A 20351-nucleotide genomic window follows, 5' to 3' on the forward strand; every position below is an offset into this window, starting at 1 on the left:
GAAAATATATTGACACCAATTCCATTTCTATTACAGTTTATAACGTCTTTCACTCTAGATTGTTCTCAGATCTAATTACTAGTTTTGCTGTCTCTCGAAGTAATTTCCAACATTCGTCTTTCCGTTGCTCTCTGACAGCCTGTTTTAGAAATCGCATGTTTCACTAACATAAATCAAGACTGATAATACACGTTGATTGTAAACGAAACTCAGTTTTTATTTAAAATTCTATTTCGTTTACTGAAAGCTCTCCACACAACTTTCACTCCTTTGTTGCTTTTCCAGTCTAGCACATCGTGGTCTTCAATTATCCTATATACAAAAACTTGTTGACTGGTTCTACGAATTCACTTTCATCTTTACCATCTTTTTTTCGAAAGGTTCTTTGCTCATTATTTTAACCGTATTATAATTGATTTTCATGCCTCTTTGGAAACTTCTTGTTAAGTTCTTCCTTTCATTGATGAAGTTTATTTACACTACAGGCAAAGCAAATGAACAGATTTGTTCGATTAATTCATATTCTTACTTCGCTTTCCCAGTTTCAGGCTCTGGAAGTTCTTATACAGTTCGTTAACTACTGGAAAAATTCATAGCAGCGTAGTAGGAAACGATTGCATTAAGATTCGTGAAATTGTTAGTGTTGTAGGTATCGAATATGAAGATAAACCTTTATGCAACGTCATGTGAAGTTCTGCTTATGAGGAAGTAGATTAGGTGAAGGATGTTTGTTGACTCAAGACAACGCATGATGAATAACATTCGAAAATCGTGCTTGCAAAAATTTAAGCTTTATTTAATTATTTCTGGGATCGATGTACATTCGTAGATGAGATGAAGCTCCATCACGACACTTCAGAAACAAAACTAAAGTTAAAAGAGTAGATTGGCGTAGGTGGAAAAGAGAAAAACCTGCGATGTCCACAGCGCTCTGACACCGACAGAATATTACAATATTTGACCATTTAGAAGAAGTTAAAAATATGAGTGAACGTTTTTACACATCGTCAGGTAATCCTCTGCGTAGTGAGTGGAAGCAGAAACTACCAGTATTACTACTTGCACGGAGTGGGACTGGCGTGTTAAGATGCAGCAGCATTGTGTTACGACACATTGCATGTTCTGACCACATTTCTCATCTGATCAAGAAAACCGAAAAAAATTAACGCAGTAAGATCTGTATCTGTAAGTTGGCGGGATACAGGCCCTCAAATTCTACTGACAATGTACAAGGACATCGTCCGCTCAGTTATCGATTATAATTGCTTCTTATATTACAACGCTGCTAAATTTTTACTACATGTTTTGACACTATTCGGATCCTATGGCTGCAGATATGCTTTGGAGCAACACAATCGACGCTTCGACGCTTCACCAGATACAGCTGCTGAACATCAGTTGCGTGTTTGACGTCAGTGCTTGGCGAGAAAATTTGACATAGGACTCAATAAGCCTAAAATTGGTTAACCATACTCTGACGAGTCAATCTTCCGTTCTTAAGGCTTGCATCGAAAATGCTGTCGGCTAGCGGCAGTAATAGCCCCAGTGCGTACCATCGACCGTATGATTCAAGAATGCCATTCAGATATCAGTTGGAAAACATTGATTTCTGTACTGCAGTTTAATGAAAACTGGGTTCGACACATCAGTTTACATTCATCTTTATTGGTCGCGCCTTTTCCCCACATGTACTTCCGCGCCGGCCGATGTGGCCGAGCGGTTCTAGGCGCTTCAGTCTGGAACCGAACGACCGGTACGGTCGCAGGTTCGAATCCTGCCTCGTCATGGATGTGTGTGATGCCCTTAGGTTAGTTAGGTTTAAGTAGTTCTAAGTTCTAGGTGATTGATGACCTCAGATGTTAAGTTCCATAGTTCTCAGAGCCATTTGAACCATTTTTGCACTTCAGCAATAATAAGTGCAGTTCTTGCCTTCAAGCAGAAATATCCCCATCAGTCTGGTCCCACATTGTTCAGTTTTCACCGATGAAATGATAGCGATTCGAGAGGCTCTCAAATTTGGTCGTCATGCAGTGTTCAAGGACCTCCTGACAGTGTCAGACTCGAAAGGAATATTGCACTCAACTGAAAACGTATCGTATAACAATAACATGATTATTCAGATACTGAAAATTGTACGAGAATCATTGAAAAATAAACAAAGAGATGGAACTTTCTTTCTATGGACCGCAGATCAGATGGTAAAGGTGGCCAGTGTTTAAAGTCGTGTTACTATTCACTTGTTTCGAGCTATGGATACGGATCCTGGCCGGGCAAGGAAGTACAGAAGATTGGCGCCTTTCAGTGTGTCATGATGGTCAATACTATACTGCGACCTAATCGCTAATTTGAAGCTATATCTGGTTTCGAAAATTCCAGGCGAGCAGGAAGCTGATAACTATCTTGCTACAAAAGCGTAACAACCATGATTCAACTCCTTCCCACTTAAATAGCATGGGCATTAACAATAACCACCTCTGGACAGCCGTAAGAGCTAAGGCGCCGCTTCTAGGACGGATAGATGTGCCGGCCAGCCTGGATGAGGTATATAGGTAGTTTCTCCACAGCCGACAAGGTGAATATTGGGCTGGTACCCAACTAGAAACCTTAGTTAAACGATTCGCAAACGTTTTGTAAACTTTCCCACACATCCGCATGAATAACATTACACGCAGACAGTCGGTGTACACATATGCCGTCAAGGGTGGGTAACGGGATGGGGAGAGGAAGGGCATCTGGCCATCCTTAAATAAATCGTGAAAAATCTGTTACGAAGCACGTCAAGTCCGCGCCGACCGAGGCACAAGAAAAAGAAGGAAGTGTGAATTATAACCGTTTCTGTTATGGTGACAGGAAAGAAGGAGATGTAAGCCATTTGTTGTTACCCTACACTTTCTCCGAAGCACAGCAAAACCGTTTGCTACAACACCTTGTGAAATTGAACATGCCCCTTCCAACAAGTCCTCTTGTTTGATTTCGTTATGAAAATACTCAAGTATACAAAGCCCTTTTTTATTTTGTGTGAGGTAGTGACGTGTCTACATGAAATATGGGTAATATCTGTGGTCGCACAGCACCTGTAATCACCAAGTTTTGTTGATTTCTTTTTTATATTATAATTTGTCTCTAGCTGCCGTATGAGGAGTCCTTATCTATAAGTATTTTTTCTTTGTAGACACTGTAAAATAATTTTAAATAGTTGTTTATACTAATTATATAGTGATTTTTCTACATATATGATTTCATATTTGTAGCAAGGTGCTCGCAGTATTGTTCAGTAAATTGAAGCAAAAAAATGATAACAGTTTTTAATTATTTTGCATTTTTGTATGCTGTTTTCTCAGTGTTGCAGTGAATTTTGAAGTCCTCATCTGTTCTGCGTGCGTCGTTTAATGGAAGCATTTTTGTTTCCTGTGGAATAATTAGGTAGTGTATTCCTAACAAATAGCATGCAACCAGTAAGATAACTGAAGTATATATTAACAGAGACTGGTGAGAACTAGAAGACGTGTTGTAGCTAGCAAAACTATTTGTTAAAGAAGCGTAAAAGGATGTTGGTTTTCCAGGAACGAGAAATTCAGTTCAGCATATGTTGACTATAAGTCACAACTTACTTATCACAAGACACATTTTGGGGTTCGCGATTATTTGTGGAATTATAAGTAAAGAGCTAAACTGCTGAATGAATAAGATTTCATTCAAGATGAACATGGAATCTCGAAACTTGAATGCTGATTCAAAGCTGCAAATATGAAATTTTCATTAGCTCTTCCAGTTCACTTTTACAAGTAAACTACGTAAACTAGAATAAGAACTGTTGATATAATATCATGAGTGAGACTGTTTTGAACATTGCATTACTATCTATTACTGTAAAATCTTATTTCATCAAACAAGCTTGTGAAATAGGGAAAATAATTCAAAAGCAGTATACGTATACACTCTAAGATTTGTTTTGCAGCTGTATATACCATGTAATCGTCAAAGTCTGTCACTCGATAGCTTAGAAGCAAATCCATAAAATGTGTGACTATATGCATTGGGACAGGTGGGAGATATCTTTATTATCCAAGCGCATAAAAAAATAAAATAACGAAAACCAATACAGGTTTTGAAAATGAATTGAAAATGATTGAAAATACAGCATACAGTAATGGTTATAGTCCTGGCCTAACTGATAATACACTCAGGAGAGAGAAGAAGCATAACATAACAGCACCTCTTCATCCTACTCAGACAGCATTAAACCACACTGATAACATATGGCTACTATGCTATATGTGGGTAGAATAGGTAGAATTCAGACGAACGTGCCAGAAATTTAAAATCCAAGAAATATGCTCCAGATATTTACACTAGATATACTGTTGCTCACATTCTGTTTAACAGTAAAGATAAGATTCCATCCTCAGAACAGAGTGGAATTAATATGATTTCGTGCAATCTGTGTGCCAAATTATATGTAGGTTAATCAAGTGGGTGCGTAAGTACAAGACTGATTGAGCATAAAAGGAACTGGAGACTGAAAAAGAACAATTCCACCTTTGGTCAACATGCTCTGAATAAATGTCATTCTTACGGTATTTAAAGTGATATTCTCCAAAGAGGAACTAAAGGAAGAAAACTAACATTACTCTAAATTCTGGCCATTAATAAACACCAATCAAAGAATCCTGACCTTTTCCTTAATGACCAATAGCTGGTATTTCTCTCACCATTAAATAATATTATTGTTATAACTATTATACGTCCACATTACAACGAATCCATTCCCCTGCCCCACCCTTTTTTGGCCCATTCATCACTTTCACTAGTTTGTCAATACAGCTTTTTAGTCTGTACCATTACTCACTTCTACCACAGATTTGGCTTATACATTTCTGTACTTTTAATCTCTGAACATACTGCAATATAAGATTTATTTGTTCAGAGATTCTTTTGATATTACATTATGCTTATATTTTTGTATCGATATGGTCTTAAGATATCACATTTCTTTGAAAATTTATATTTGTATAACTATGCTGAAAAAGTGTGGACTATCTGTTTAGTAGTAAGTTATCTGATGATGGATTAGGAAGCTGAAACTCTATCCATAACGAAATATTAAATAAACATCATTGTGGAACATTTATAGTAGTTTCTAATGTCTTTCTTCCATGTACCGACGGAATATTCCAAAAATATTAAAAATAACAGAGCACATACAGGGTGCAAGAAAGGACTATACAACTTCGCAGTGATATAGAAATTTATTGAGATAACTTGCAGAATCAGTACATGTCACACTTTGAAGCAAACAACTTCAAGTTTGATTCACGTAGTCCATCAGTACTCCATGTCGCCACCAGAGGCGCCATCGTACTAGACAGTTAAAATGGCTACTTTCACTGGTGTGGAGTGTGCTCGATGTGTTTCGGTTTCATGAAACGAACTATGCAACAGCTGTTCGGAATAAGCTTTGCACGGAATACACTAAAGAACCTCCAGGCAGGTATGCAATTTACTCTTTCCACAAGAATTTTGTTGCGATGGCCTGTTCACTGTGGCATGATAAATCACCAAGTCACGCGGTATGGATGATTATGCCGAAGAGTTTAGGGAGAGCATCTGGCGGAGTCCACAAAAATCAACACGACGTGCATCTCACGAGACTGGCATTCCACAAAAGAGTGTTTGGTGAGTACTGTGCAGACGTTTACACTTGTAACTTTACAGATCCACAGCGGCACAGCACAATAGTGATGCAGATAAGGTTTATTTTGGGGAATTCTGTGTGGAGCTGTTGCAACGGATAGAGGAAGACGAGACTTCATACAATATGCAGTGCAATTATACAACAATAACCTTCAGCGAGGAGTCAACATTTCATGTCAGAGGCGTGCTGAACATCAACAGTTATACAGTACGGGACCGCGAAAATCCACATGCAACTCTGGAACACGGTCGTGACAGCTCGAAAGTTAATGTGTTTTCTGCCCTTAGCACATCAAAAGTGTACAATCCTTTCTTCTTCATGGAGAAAACTCACTAGTATTGTATATCAGGATATGCCTGAAAACTTTGTAATTAAAGATGATCGAGGTGGGATGGCTTACTACCAACAAGATGGTGCACCGCCTGATTTCCTCATGTAAGTTCGAGCTTTCCTCGATAACCGCTTCCTATGTCAGTGAATTGGCCACGAAGAGCCAATCGCATGGCCACCTTGCTCCCCAGGGATTTCTTTGTCTGGCGTTTCATACAGATCGTGTGTATGTTCCACCCATACCAAACAATTTAGCCTACCTGAAAAATAGAATGTAGCTGCCGTTGCGCAAATTGCCCCCGATCTGCAGCAAGGAGTGTGAGAAGGAACTAATTGCCGGTGGGATGTTTACGCATCACAAAAGGTAGTCACACCGAACCAAAATGACACTTGACCCTTTCATTTGAAACTTTATGTTATTTGCTACAAACTGTCCGTCTACCGATTCTGTAAAGTATCTCAATAAATTTGTATATCATTCCAGTCCTTCTTGACTCACCTTGTATTCTAAGTTATCTGCATTTGACAGTAATATGTAAAATAAGATCAAAACTAGTTTCATTTGTAAATCATACATAAGTGTCAACCAGTAGATCTTTTATTTCCTGTATGGCTCTCAGACGTAATTTGACGCGAATGCAGCAGTCGTCACAACTGATACAAACTAAAATATCTGCCATTATTTCCACAGTGTGTCTCTCAAGGCAGCATGATTCGTGGAAGACAATGCATATTGACTTGCTAAAAGAGGAGTACCACCGCAATTCAGTGAATTTATTATATGTATATACTACTAAACACTCTTATTTGTTTATAAAATAGAAGCAGCAAATCATAATTTGCACGAGTAAGATATGCTGTCGTTAGGTGATGGGCTTAGTTCTGAAACCCGTAAAGGATAATTAATTTGCTTGTCTTACAAAAGTTGTGACCTTTTTGCTTATCATTGTGCACTCCTGGAAATTGAAATAAGAACACCGTGAATTCATTGTCCCAGGAAGGGGAAACTTTATTGACACATTCCTGGGGTCAGATACATCACATGATCACACTGACAGAACCACAGGCACATAGACACAGGCAACAGAGCATGCACAATGTCGGCACTAGTACAGTGTATATCCACCTTTCGCTGCAATGCAGGCTGCTATTCTCCCATGGAGACGATCGTAGAGATGCTGGATGTAGTCCTGTGGAACGGCTTGCCATGCCATTTCCACCTGGCGCCTCAGTTGGACCAGCATTCGTGCTGGACGTGCAGACCCCGTGAGACGACGCTTCATCCAGTCCCAAACATGCTCAATGGGGGACAGATCCGGAGATCTTGCTGGCCAGGGTAGTTGACTTACATCTTCTAGAGCACGTTGGGTGGCACGGGATACATGCGGCCGTGCATTGTCCTGTTGGAACAGCAAGTTCCCTTGCCGGTCTAGGAATGGTAGAACGATGGGTTCGATGACGGTTTGGATGTACCGTGCACTATTCAGTGTCCCCTCGACGATCACCAGTGGTGTACGGCCAGTGTAGGAGATCGCTCCCCACACCATGATGCCGGGTGTTGGCCCTGTGTGCCTCGGTCGTATGCAGTCCTGATTGTGGCGCTCACCTGCACGGCGCCAAACACGCATACGGCCATCATTGGCACCAAGGCAGAAGCGACTCTCATCGCTGAAGACGACACGTCTCCATTCGTCCCTCCATTCACGCCTGTCGCGACACCACTGGAGGCGGGCTGCACGATGTTGGGGCGTGAGCGGAAGACGGCCTAACGGTGTGCGGGACCGTAGCCCAGCTTCATGGAGACGGTTGCGAATGGTCCTCGCCGATACCCCAGGAGCAACAGTGTCCCTGATTTGCTGGGAAGTGGCGGTGCGGTCCCCTACGGCACTGCGTAGGATCCTACGGTCTTGGCGTGCATCCGTGCGTCGCTGCGGTCCGGTCCCAGGTCGACGGGCACGTGCACATTCCGCCGACCACTGGCGACAACATCGATGTACTGTGGAGACCTCACGCCCCACGTGTTGAGCAATTCGGCGGTACGTCCACCCGGCCTCCCGCATGCCCACTATACGCCCTCGCTCAAAGTCCGTCAACTGCACATACGGTTCACGTCCACGCTGTCGCGGCATGCTACCAGTGTTAAAGACTGCGATGGAGCTCCGTATGCCACGGCAAACTGACTGACACCGACGGCGGCGGTGCACAAATGCTGCGCAGCTAGCGCCATTCGACGGCCAACACCGCGGTTCCTGGTGTGTCCGCTGTGCCGTGCGTGTGATCATTGCTTGTACAGCCCTCTCGCAGTGTCCGGAGCAAGTATGGTGGGTCTGACACACCGGTGTCAATGTGTTCTTTTTTCCATTTCCAGGAGTGTATTTAATTATTTAGTTACTAATCCACGACAGTAACATTACTGAACGTCTGTGACTTAGATACATATTTCTCAACAGAGCCTATAGTTTTCGACCTTAACTAGGAACAGAGACCTTAACTAGGAACAGAGCATGGGTTTACTCGGGAAGGCCTACATAATAACTCACTTTTATGGGTCTCTCTAGAAATGCTGCAACATAAATGTTCTCATAATTTTTGGGGTTTCAGTCAGCAGGAGACGTTCATTTCTGTTTTACTATCTAAAGAAAAAGAAAAAAACTAAAACATAAAATCTTTGAATAAAACTGAGACATATACTTCCTTTTCTTTAATTCTGTGTGTATTTATTACTTGTCACCTGCAATAATATTTCGTAATTTAATGTAACGATTATTATCACAAAATGTGATTAACGATAGTTTGTTAGCCTCGATCCTTTCTATCTGATCAGTATCAGCTGATTCACTCGTCTCTCTTTCTACCCATCCTCTCCAATCTTTCATCTTTCTGCTGTTCTCAAAAAGGCGATTAGTATCTATCTATAGTGCACTAACTTTTGGAACTGATGTAATATAGAAATAATATTCCAATCGCCCCTTATCCACTTCCCCACTAAATTTTACATGAAATATTTCATCTTTGAATGTTGTACTATCTAACTTACGTTGTACAGTGTATATAAGCAGAGCCTTTGGCTGTAAATTGAATAGGATGAATAAATAAGGGAAAAGATTTCAAAAAATAATTTGTATTATAGGTAGAAGATTAGTGGAAGTTGGATAATTGGTAGTTTGGAAAAATAAGTGAAAATGGTGCATGAAAATATGAATAAAACTAGGTGTGGATCAAGGAGTAAAATCGATGTATGTAAGAGGAAGGTATGAAAAAGTGAAAAAAAAAGAATGAAAGTGAAAAAAGAGAGGTAAAGAAATAAAGAAGAAATATGAAAAAATAAAGAAGGAATATAATGAAGAGGAAGAAAAGAAATGAAGTAGAAGAGAGTAATTAGACATACTGAAGAGAAAAACAGAGCAGATGTGAAGCAATACAATGATGAGTCAAAATATTTTGAGCATTGTCGACTACAGGACTGAGTGTCGGTCGGAGACATGCCCGCTTTGTAAAGCACATTAGCCAGCGACCTGTGATAGATCTGACAACAGTGCAGAAAATTGGTAATGCAGGCACAAGTGTTTGGGCCACACTGTTTAGTTCATACTGCTGAATGGGAGGTTCTGCAGTAGAGCGTCCCGTATGTGTTCCCATATTGACCCGACAACATATAAATTTTGATTGTAATGGGCACAGGATCATCATGATAGGACCGTGGATCAATGAAATCGCTTCACCTGATCAGATCACTCACACTTCTTGTAACGCCATGTGAATAGTAGTTTACATATATGCAGTCATCCACATGTACAGGTACTTGAAACATATACTATGCCACGCACACAGGCTTACAAGGAAATTATTGTGCCATGAGAGACATTCACGTGCACTTGCATGAGATATGTGATAGTAACCGAAGGAACCATGACAGCTGTGGACTACATGATCATTACTGCAGACCTCGTGCATCCCATGGCTCCCCCGAAGGCGAAGTCATCTTCCAGCAGGATAACTGTCCGTGTCCCAAGGGCAGAATCGCGCTTCGGTAGTCTGAGGAACGTAACAGAGGACTCACTTTGGCGTTTGGCAACCAAACTCGCCTGATATGAAGCCTCTTGTCGTGCGCCCTCCGTAAAGTGCCGATAGCTGACCGTTCACGAACTGCAGCATTTAAGCTCCGTGGCTCTGCACTACAAGCAGCCGACACAGGCACCGCAACAACAAGTCGTCAGCGGGCAATAATAGCGGTGACACCAAGCGAGCATTGAACGCTCGCGTCAGCCAGTGGCGAGCGCCGATTGGACTACGTTGTGCATCAAACAACAAGATAACCAACCAATAACAAAATTGTAGTTATCGCTCGGCAAGGCTTTGAGGCCGCGCTCTGGCCATCCATCCATCCGCTGAAGATAGCTATGTATCTCCGAAGTCGCCGCCACTGCTGTTGCCCAGTCCACCGCTACCAGCCGTCGCCATCCGCCTTCGACGCCGTACGTCTGGGGACGGATCCTGTTTAGCAAGACTCTTTGGGGCTTGGAGAGGTTTTCGGTGATGGCTACTGAACTTGGACAAATTTTCATATCCTGTGCAGGACACGCACCTTAGCTCAGAACGAAGATGGAACATATTACACACCAGGGTTGTGATTTTCTTTGTTTTCTTCCATGTGTTGTTTGAATTTGGCCTGCCGCTGTGGCCGAGCGGTTCTAAGCGCTTCAGTCCGGAACCACAAGGCTGCTGCGGTCACAGGTTAGAATCCTGTCTCGGGCATGAATGTGTGTGATGTCCTTAGGTTAGTCACGTTTACGTAGTTCTAAGTATAGGAGACTAATGATCTCAGATGTTAAGTCCCATAGTGCTCAGAGCCACTTGAACGATTTTTGTTGTTGTTGTTGTTTGAGTTTTCTTCTAGCAACTGACAAATTCTTTGGACATGGTCACTTCTTGAAGAAGTTATCATTTCTTTTCCTTTCTCGATTCAGGCATCAAATCACTATGTTCAAAGTCTTTTTAAATTTTGTGTTACTAAACGTTTTAAGTGACAGCGCTTCCTATTCTCAATTTTTGGGACACTTGAAACCAGGTGGAATATATCGATCGTCAGTTCCACGCTCACACACCATCGGCCGGTAATTTACGAGAATTGCGTGACCACAGTCACGTAATTCCAGAAACCTGCAAAGGACTTGTAGGATCCATGCCATCCAGTATCGCTGCAATATTGTATTTCAAAGATGGGTCAACACACTTTTATGCAGTTGAACACACCATTCTGGGTCATCACTGTAAATAAGAGGAGAAGAAGAAATAGAGAATGAGAATCAGAGGAATGAAGAAAATGAGAAGAGGAAGTGAAGAGATGAAACAGGATAGGAGAAAAGGAGGAGGGGGAAGAGTTAAAGCTTAAAAAAGTGAATCAACTGTGACGTAAATTTGTGTGAGTGATGTTCGCTTCTGTTCTTTACTACGCTCCGTATTTTCTCAACATATACAATTCAATAATAAGTAATATACAGCTTACTATTAACCTCAACAAAAGTCTTTTTCAGACAATCGTTAACTCTTTTATTACTTACTCATGATGTAAGTAATACTTTCCAGAAGATGGGTACAGCAGCGTAACGTCAATTTCGGAATATTGCTGGTATTTTATCCCGTGGAGGAGTGTGATTTGTATTTCGCTCCCAGTAATCGGCTGTCATCTGCCATTCGAGAGGATAATGATGAGGCGGCGGGACGATCGTGCGGCTCGGATCTGCGGCCGGCCGTGACACCTTTGACCTCGCAGCAACCCGAGGCAGCCATTACGGCGTCCTCAGGACGGTAATGGGCGCTGCCACGGTGCATTTGTCTCCCGGCTATTGTCGTCAGGGCTACGGAAACGTGGCTTTTCTTTCAGCAAAGGAGACATTTCTCAGTCTGTTTTCAACACAAGTTCCAGTAGTTAAGGACAACTGTGGGAACACCAGAAGAAGTAGGGCTATGAAAAATATGAGCATTACTTGGCAAAGGACAAATGTGCCCTCTCCCACTACAGGAGAATATCTGGGTCACCGAAAAGCATTACAGACACATTCAAGAGTAAAATCTTACCTACTTCTACTTTGTAGTTTAACAGATACCTAAACTTTCATCAGATAATACGAGGGGGCATTCAAAAAGGAATGTAACACATTTTTTTCTGAAAGCAGGTTGGTTTTATTCAGGATTCCAATACACAGTATTATCCCCCACTCTTTTGGCTACTATTTTTCAACATAATCTCCGTACAGTGACAGTGTGTCATAGGCCCTCTGCTGCTCCTGATTTACATAAATGGTCTAGGTGATAATATGAGCAGCCCCTACGATTGTTTGCAGATGACGCTGTAATTTACCGTCTAGTAAAATCATCACACTATCAATTCCAATTACAAAATGATCCAGAGAGAATTCCGGTATGGTGCAAAAAGTGGCAATTGGCAATAAACAAAGAAAAGTGCGAGGTCATCCATATGGGTAATAAAAGAAATCCGATAAATTTTGGGTATACGATAAATCGTACAAATCTAAGGGCTGTCAATTCGACTAAATACCTAGCAATTACAATTACGAGCAACTTAAATTGTAAAGACCACATAGATAATATTGTAGGAGAGGTGAAACAAATACTGCGATTTGTTGGCTCTGAGTACTATGGGACTTAACATCTGAGGTCATCAGTCCCCTAGAACTTAGAACTACTTAAACCTAACTAACCTAAGGACAACACACACATCCATGCCTGAGGCAGGATTCGAACCTGCGACTATAGCGGTCGCGCGGTCCCAGACTGAAGCGCGTAGAACCGCTCGGCTACAACGGCCGGCACTGCGATTTGTTGGCAGAACACTTAGAAGATGCGACAAACCCACTAGAGAGACAGCCTACATTACTCTTGTTCGTCCTCTGCTGGAATATTGCTGCGCGGTGTGGAATCTTTCCATGTAGGATTGACGGAGGACATCGAAAAAGTGTAAAGAAGGGCAGCTCGTTTCGTGTTATCGGGCAATAGGGGTGAGAGTGTCACTGATATGATACGCGAGTTGGGGTGGCAGTCACTGAAACAAATGCGGTTTTCTTTGCGGCAGAAATCTATTTACGAAATTTCAATCACCAACTTTCTCTTCCGAACGCGAAAATATTTTGTTGACACCCACCTACGTAGGGAAAAGTGATCATGATAATAAAATAGTAGAAATCAGAGCTCGAACGGAAAGATTTAGCTGTTCCTTTTTCCCACGCGCCATTCGAGAGTGGAAAGGAAGTGGAGTAGTATGAAAATGGTTCGATGAACCATCTACCAGGCACTTAAGTATGAATTGCAGAGTAACCATGTAGATGTAGATGTAGATGCAGATCTCAGCAGTTTGGTCCCTTAGGAATTCACACTCCGTACAGTGCGACATCCGTAAGCCATCTTTCTGGGAGGGACTACATGCCCGCATGGTACCTTTCTACTGGTCGATGTCTTGGCCATCAAGTAGTTGCATCAGTAACCTCCTCGTAATCCACATAATGTTTCCCATGAAGCACATCCTTCATTGGTCCAAACAGATGGAAGCCGGAAGATGCGAGATCTGGGCTGTAGGGTGGATGAAGAAGGCTAGTCCAATGAACTTTTGTGAGCTGTTCTCGGGTGTACAGACTTGTGTGAGGCCTTATGTTGTCTTGGAGAAGGAGAAGTTGGCATTTTTGTGACGACGGACACGATGAAGCTGTTTCTTGAATTTTCTGAAGGTAGGACAATAGACTTGAGTTGGTCGTTGCACCATGAGGGAGGACATCAACCAGAATAATCTCTTCACATAACCGGAAGACCGTCACCATGACCTTACAGGCTAAGGGTGAGGCTTTGAGCTTTTCTACGGAGTAGAGGTCGTGTGGGGCCACTCCCACACATTGCCGCTTTGTTGTGGGTTCGAAGTGATAAACCTATGTTTCATCGCCGGTTACGACACTCAACAAAACTGTCAAGGTCAGCCACTTAATGCGCAAGCAGTACCGCACAGATGGTCCTCCGTTGCTCTTCATGGTGTTCTGTTAGGTGGCGATGAACCCGGAGGGCACACACCTTTTAGTACCGCAACTGGTGGACACGAGTGTCTGCACTACCAAGAGAGACGTCCAGTTGAGCAGCGGTATGTTTGACTGTGATCCGTCGATCATCTCGAATGAGAGTGTCTGCACGTTCCAACACTGCTGAAGTCGCAGCTGCGTGCGACCTTCGGCCGGAACGCGGGAGATCGGACAGGTTTGCGTGATCTTGTTGCGATGATGACACACGCCTCTCCCAGCAACTCGCCGTTCTTTGATTCACTGCCAGGCCTCCGTAGACATTCTGCAAGTGCCTACAAATACCCGCGATGCTCTGGTTTTCCCTCAAAAGAGATTCAATGACAACTCTCTGCTTGGGACGTACCTCCGTTCAAGACGCCATTTTGAAGGCTACATACAATAAAACCTCATGTCGAAACTTCACGAAACTATAGGGATTAGGAGGGGGATATTCCATGCTCTATCTGTCTACTTACATCTGTCAACATCATGCTCCGTAAGCCACCTAATGGTGTGGGGTGGACGGTGCTTTACCTACCACTAACAGAGCCGTCCAGCCCTGTTCCACTTGCGAATAGAGCCTGGGAAGAATAATTGTCAGTAAGGCTCTGTGTTGGCTCTAATTTCTCGAATATACAGGGTGTTTCACTAAATGTGTTTGCCTCTGTAAGTTACGAAGTAATAGACGACGGAAATATTTATTGCGGTAGGTCACCTTAAGAAACGTTACACTGTCTGCGGAGCTATGGACATAGTTTATTGTGTTATTATCCAAAGACTTACAGCAAAAAGACACAATTTTAAATGGAACAATAGTTGTTTCTATCATGCCCTGGAATCAATACCACCAGCTGTGTATACATCAATTTAACTTAAATTCCTAACACTTTCAGTTTGGGAGCTACAACCCTACGAAGTTTCATGGGCAGATACCACACGCTGTACGTAATACATGCCCGTTTGGTAGGTGATGGATGTTCTGACGGAGGGAAGTTGATTTAAATGAGATGTTCAAATGTGTGTCCATGTTCCTGAATGCACAATGGAATACGCCTTCTAAAGGATCTGTGGACGACATGTAACATCGCCAGTGTCACGGAGCAACATGTGTCCTCGATGGGCCGTTTTAAATCGTCTGGGCATGTGGGCTTAGTGACATAAACACGATCCTTTAGATATCCCCACAAAAAGAAATCCAATGGTGTTAAATCGGGCGTCCTTGCGGGCCATGAAAGAGCACCATGGCGCCCCAACCACCTTCCTGCAAACCTGTTGTTTAGTTATTCCACAGCAGCACGCGCAGAATGAGCTGGGTGATCATCGTGCTGCATCCACATATGGACTCTTGTGTGTAGACATACATGTTCAAGGAGTCCAACCAAACTGTTGACTATGAACGCGCTCTATAACTCACCTGTCAGTGTACCTGGGAAGTAGTGTGGACCGATGATTTCATCCCCAAGGATTCCATACCATACATTAATAGACCATTTACATTGACGGTCGACAGGTCGTACCCACCGAGGATTGTCTGCGGCCCAGTAGTGCACTTTATGGCGATTCACTGCAGCATAATTTGTGAACGTGGACTCATCAGAGAACATACCATAACATAACCTAGTGAAATTACGCATGGCCCATTCACAGAATGTAACTCTCGCACGGAAATCGTTCCTATGCAGCTCCTGGGTCAGTGACATGCGGTACGGGTGAAACCTGTGGCCGTGTACTATACGCCGCCCAGATGTGAGACTGACACCAGCGACTGCAGCAACGGCTCGTAAGCTGACATGGGGATCGTGGTGTACTGCAGCTAAACCAAACACCTCCGTCTCCTCACTTCTTGCAGTTCTTCGTCTGTTCCTATGGGGCATTACCAAGCTGCCTGTTTCCCGAAGTCGTTGTTCGGCACGTAAGAACGTAATGCCTGCCGGAGCTCTTCGCCTAGGATATCTCACGGCGTACGCCATGGCTGCTTCAGCGGCATAGTGTCGGCACTCGCCGACTTAATCCGACGTCAGTAACTGTGGGATATTGAGCCCCATTTGTTTGTGGGGCTCGAACTGTCGGGTATACGGCAGTGTACGGCGACAGACGGCAGTCTAACAGCGCATCGAGGAAGCTTCTCGCTCCGTCACACTGGCGACGTTACAACTCAGCCGCACCACATTTAAAAAAGCGCAGGGTATGTGGTATTTGCCCTTGAAACTTTGAAGGCTTGTAGCTCCCAGACTAAAAGTGATGGGAATGTAATTTAAACTGATGTATACACAACTGGTGTTACTGATTCCAGTGCATGACAGAAACAACTATTGTTCCATTTAAAAAAAATTGTATCTTTTTTCTGTAACTCTTTGGATAATAACACAATAAACTATGTTCATAGCTCCGCAGACAGTGTAACGTTACTTATGGTGAGACACTGCAGTAATTGTTTCCGTCGCCTATTACTTCGTAACTTACAGAGGGAAACACATTTAGTGAAACGCCCTGTAGAGGCGCTTTATGTTGTGTATAGTGATCTTGATTGGCAAAGCTAGATAAAACTGTATCAACGTGAACGATGTCACAGATTAACCTGACATTTAAATATGAACATATTATTTAGTAAAAACAAGACATATATAAAACATGCAACTAACGCTTGCATCGTTCACGCGTAATCTGAGTCGATATGATGTACCGGGTGATCAAAAAGTCAGTATAAATTTGAAAAGTTAATAAACTACGGAATAATGTAGATAGAGAGGTAAATATTGACACACATGCTTGGAATAACATGGCGTTTTATTAGAACAAAAAAAAAAAAGACACCCCGTATTCCTAGACGCGTGAAAGATCTCTTGCGCGCGTCGTTTGGTGATGATCGTGTGCTCAGCCGCCACTTTCGTCATGCTTGGCCTGCCAGGTCCCCAGACCTCAGTCCGTGCGCGATTATTGGCTTTGGGGTTACCTGAAGTCGCAAGTGTATCGCGATCGACCGACATTTCTAGCTTTACAGTACTGTTCACAACATTATTCCTCGACTACAGCTATTGTTGACGAATGATGGTGGACATATTGAGCATTTCCTGTAAAGAACACCATCTTTGCTTTGTCTTACTTTGTTACGCTAATTATTGCTATTCTGATCAGATGAAACGCCATCTGTAGAACATTTTTTGAACTTTTGTATTTTTTTGGTTCTAATAAAATCCCATGTCATTCCAAGCATGTGTGTCAATTTGTACCTTTTTTATCTACATTACTCCGTGATTTATTCAGTTTTCAAATTTGTACTGACTTTTTGATCACCCGGTAGTACGTGGCACCACATACGACAGTAATCTGTTTAGTAGCTATGAAATAATAATTTAATTATGAATACGTGCGTAGTAAATAAGTACTTCTAATTGAAAGAGTAATATTCCATTTCCTAGCGTTCATTACGTACAGAAAATGTGCCCGATGTTATGTAGGTATTGAAATGGCCACACGTAGGTGCAGAAAATAAAGGTATAGGTGCAAGATGGCGGATTGTAACCTAACGGAAGTTTTCAAGTGCAGAAAAAGCAAAATACAAGTGTGTCCAAATAGAAAGGAGACTACAGTTTAATAACAAAATTATACTTCATGTGGAACAGTACAACTATACATAATGGTCATTAATACTGGTATACCAATCCCGGCACGTAGGAAGTGAAAGGATTGCTTACGTACAAAGACTCTTGGGTCACCGACGGATCAAGTTTATCGCGGTGTCCTACAACTCCTTGTCATAGGTGAATAGCTGACGACTCAGACATTGTTTTAAGGGGCAAAGGAAGGAAACTCACAGGGGGAGATATTGGGGCTGCAAGAAGGATGTTCGAGGACCTCTCGTCGAAATTTTGCAAGAAGCTCGAGCGTTTTCTTGATCACATGTTCTAGGGAAGCGGTATCCCATTCGCGAGCTTGTCCCTGAGCCTGAGTTTGTTCTTGATGGCCCCAGCCAAGTATTGTGATACTTCTCAGCGTTAATTTCCACCCTGTGGTAGCCAGTCGAAGAGTAGTGGTCCTTCTTCGTCGAAAAAGAAACTGAGCATCACTTTTCCGCCATTCGGGGCAGAGTGAGATTTTTTTTTAAAAAAAAAGACAAGGGCAGCCAGGATGCAGCCACTCCATGCTCTTCCGCCACAATCTGAGCATTGAAACCCGTTTCTTGCTGCATGTAGCTCAACAGATCAACAGATGGGTCAGCGGAAACAACCATTCTCACCGTCTTCATACTGTGCACGCGCTTTGCGACAACGACGCTTTCCATGGATTATGTGATACACAATTCCTTTGCTTGCGGACAGTTCACCAGCAGTATCGAATGTGCTGATCCAACGACTAGTTCGTATGTGATCCTCCACAGTCAAAGTGGTGGTAATGGTGGTGACAACTTCCGCGTGCCCAGGTCGCGGTTTGTACTAGACGTTTACACGTTCCGCCTCATAACGCTGACACCGCAAGGATATAATGCACTGTGGGAGCACTGCTCTCCGAACACCTCCTTCATTCTGCGATAGATAGATGAAGTATACTCCCTTTTTGTGAGAGGAAACTGGACAACGATTCTTTGTGCTTATCGGAAGGAATCCATCAAGCAACTTAACTCGGAAAGAACTCTCCACAAATTTGGAAAATGATACATAGTCGTTAACTCCGCTTGTGAAACTGGTAATACCACTATGTCATCTCTCGGCAAGCACAATCACCAACTGGGATTACATGAAACGCTTCTACAACGATGCTTTCCTTTACAATTGGGCGTACCTTATATTTTAACATGGGTACTGACAGCAGAATATGTCGTCAACATACATCGAACAACTAATTAAAGTGCATAACGCTATGAGCATACTAAACCTATTTTTGAAACTACTGAGATAAACCTCTGTTAGGATTGAATGGCTGTGACTTGTCTTACGTTATTCTAATACAATATGTAGCCTGTTGTGTAAATAAAACTGTGTCAACTTGTGTGTGACATCACGAAAAATATGCACTCTGAAGTTCGTGTTATCAGAGCAGTCACATATAAAATAATATAACACATGCTACCAGATGATGGCAGTGTTCAACCTCTCTGTTTCTTGGCGAAAGCATAAACGATTAATTACATTCTACTATAACAGCCTTTTTACACCTTACATTGACGTTCTATTTTAAGAGGCTTACTATACAGTGAAGAGCCAAAGAAACTGGTACACCCGCCTAATATCGTGTAGGCCCTCCGCGAGCACGGAGAAGTGCCACAATATGACGTGGTATGAACTCGACTAATGTCTGAAGTAGTGCTGGAGAGAACTGACACCATGAATCCTGCGGGGCTGTCCATAAATCCGTACGAACACGAGGGAGTGGAGACCTCATCTGAACAGCACATTGCAAGGCATCCCAGATATGCTCAATAATGTTAATGTCTGGGAAGTTTGATGGCCAGCGGAAGTGTTTAAACTCAGAAGAGTGTTCCTGTAGCCACTCTGTAGCAATTTTGCACGTGTGGGGTGTCGTCTTGTCCTGCTGAAATTGCCCAAATCAGTCGGAATACACAATGGACATGAATGGGTACAGATGATCAGACAGGATGCTTACGTACGTGTCACCTGTCAGACTCGTATCTAGATGTATCAGGGGTTCCGTATCATTCCAACTGCACATCTCCCACACCGTTACAGAGATTCCGCCAGCTTCTGAACAGTTCCCTCTTTTCATGCAGGGTGCATGGAGTCATTAGATTGTCTCCATACCCGTACACGCCCATTAGCTCGATACAATTTGAAATGAGACTCGTCCGACCAGACAACATGTTTCCAATCATCAACGATTTGGGAGACTATCTGATCAGCCGTCTTAGGTTGTTTGCGGATGACGCTGTCGTTTAGCAACTAGTAAAGTCATCAGAGTATCAAAACAAATTGCAAAACGATTTATAAATGATACCTGTATGGTGCGAAAATTGGCAATTGACCGTAAGTAACGAAAAGTGTGAAGTCATCCACATGATTGCTAGAAGGAATCCGTTAAACTTCGGTTGCACTATAAATCACTCAAATCTAAAAGCCCCAAATTCAACTAAATACCTATGAAATACAATTACGACAACTTAAATTGGAAGGAACTTATAGAAAATGTTGGGGGAAGGCTAACCAAAGACTGCGTTTTATTAACAGGACACTTACGAAATGTAACACATCTACTAACGAGACCGCCTACACTACGCTTGTTAGTCCTCTTTTAGAATACTGCAGCGCGGTGTG

Source organism: Schistocerca piceifrons, chromosome 8 (assembly GCF_021461385.2).
Source record: "Schistocerca piceifrons isolate TAMUIC-IGC-003096 chromosome 8, iqSchPice1.1, whole genome shotgun sequence".
Classification (NCBI taxonomy): domain Eukaryota; kingdom Metazoa; phylum Arthropoda; class Insecta; order Orthoptera; family Acrididae; genus Schistocerca; species Schistocerca piceifrons.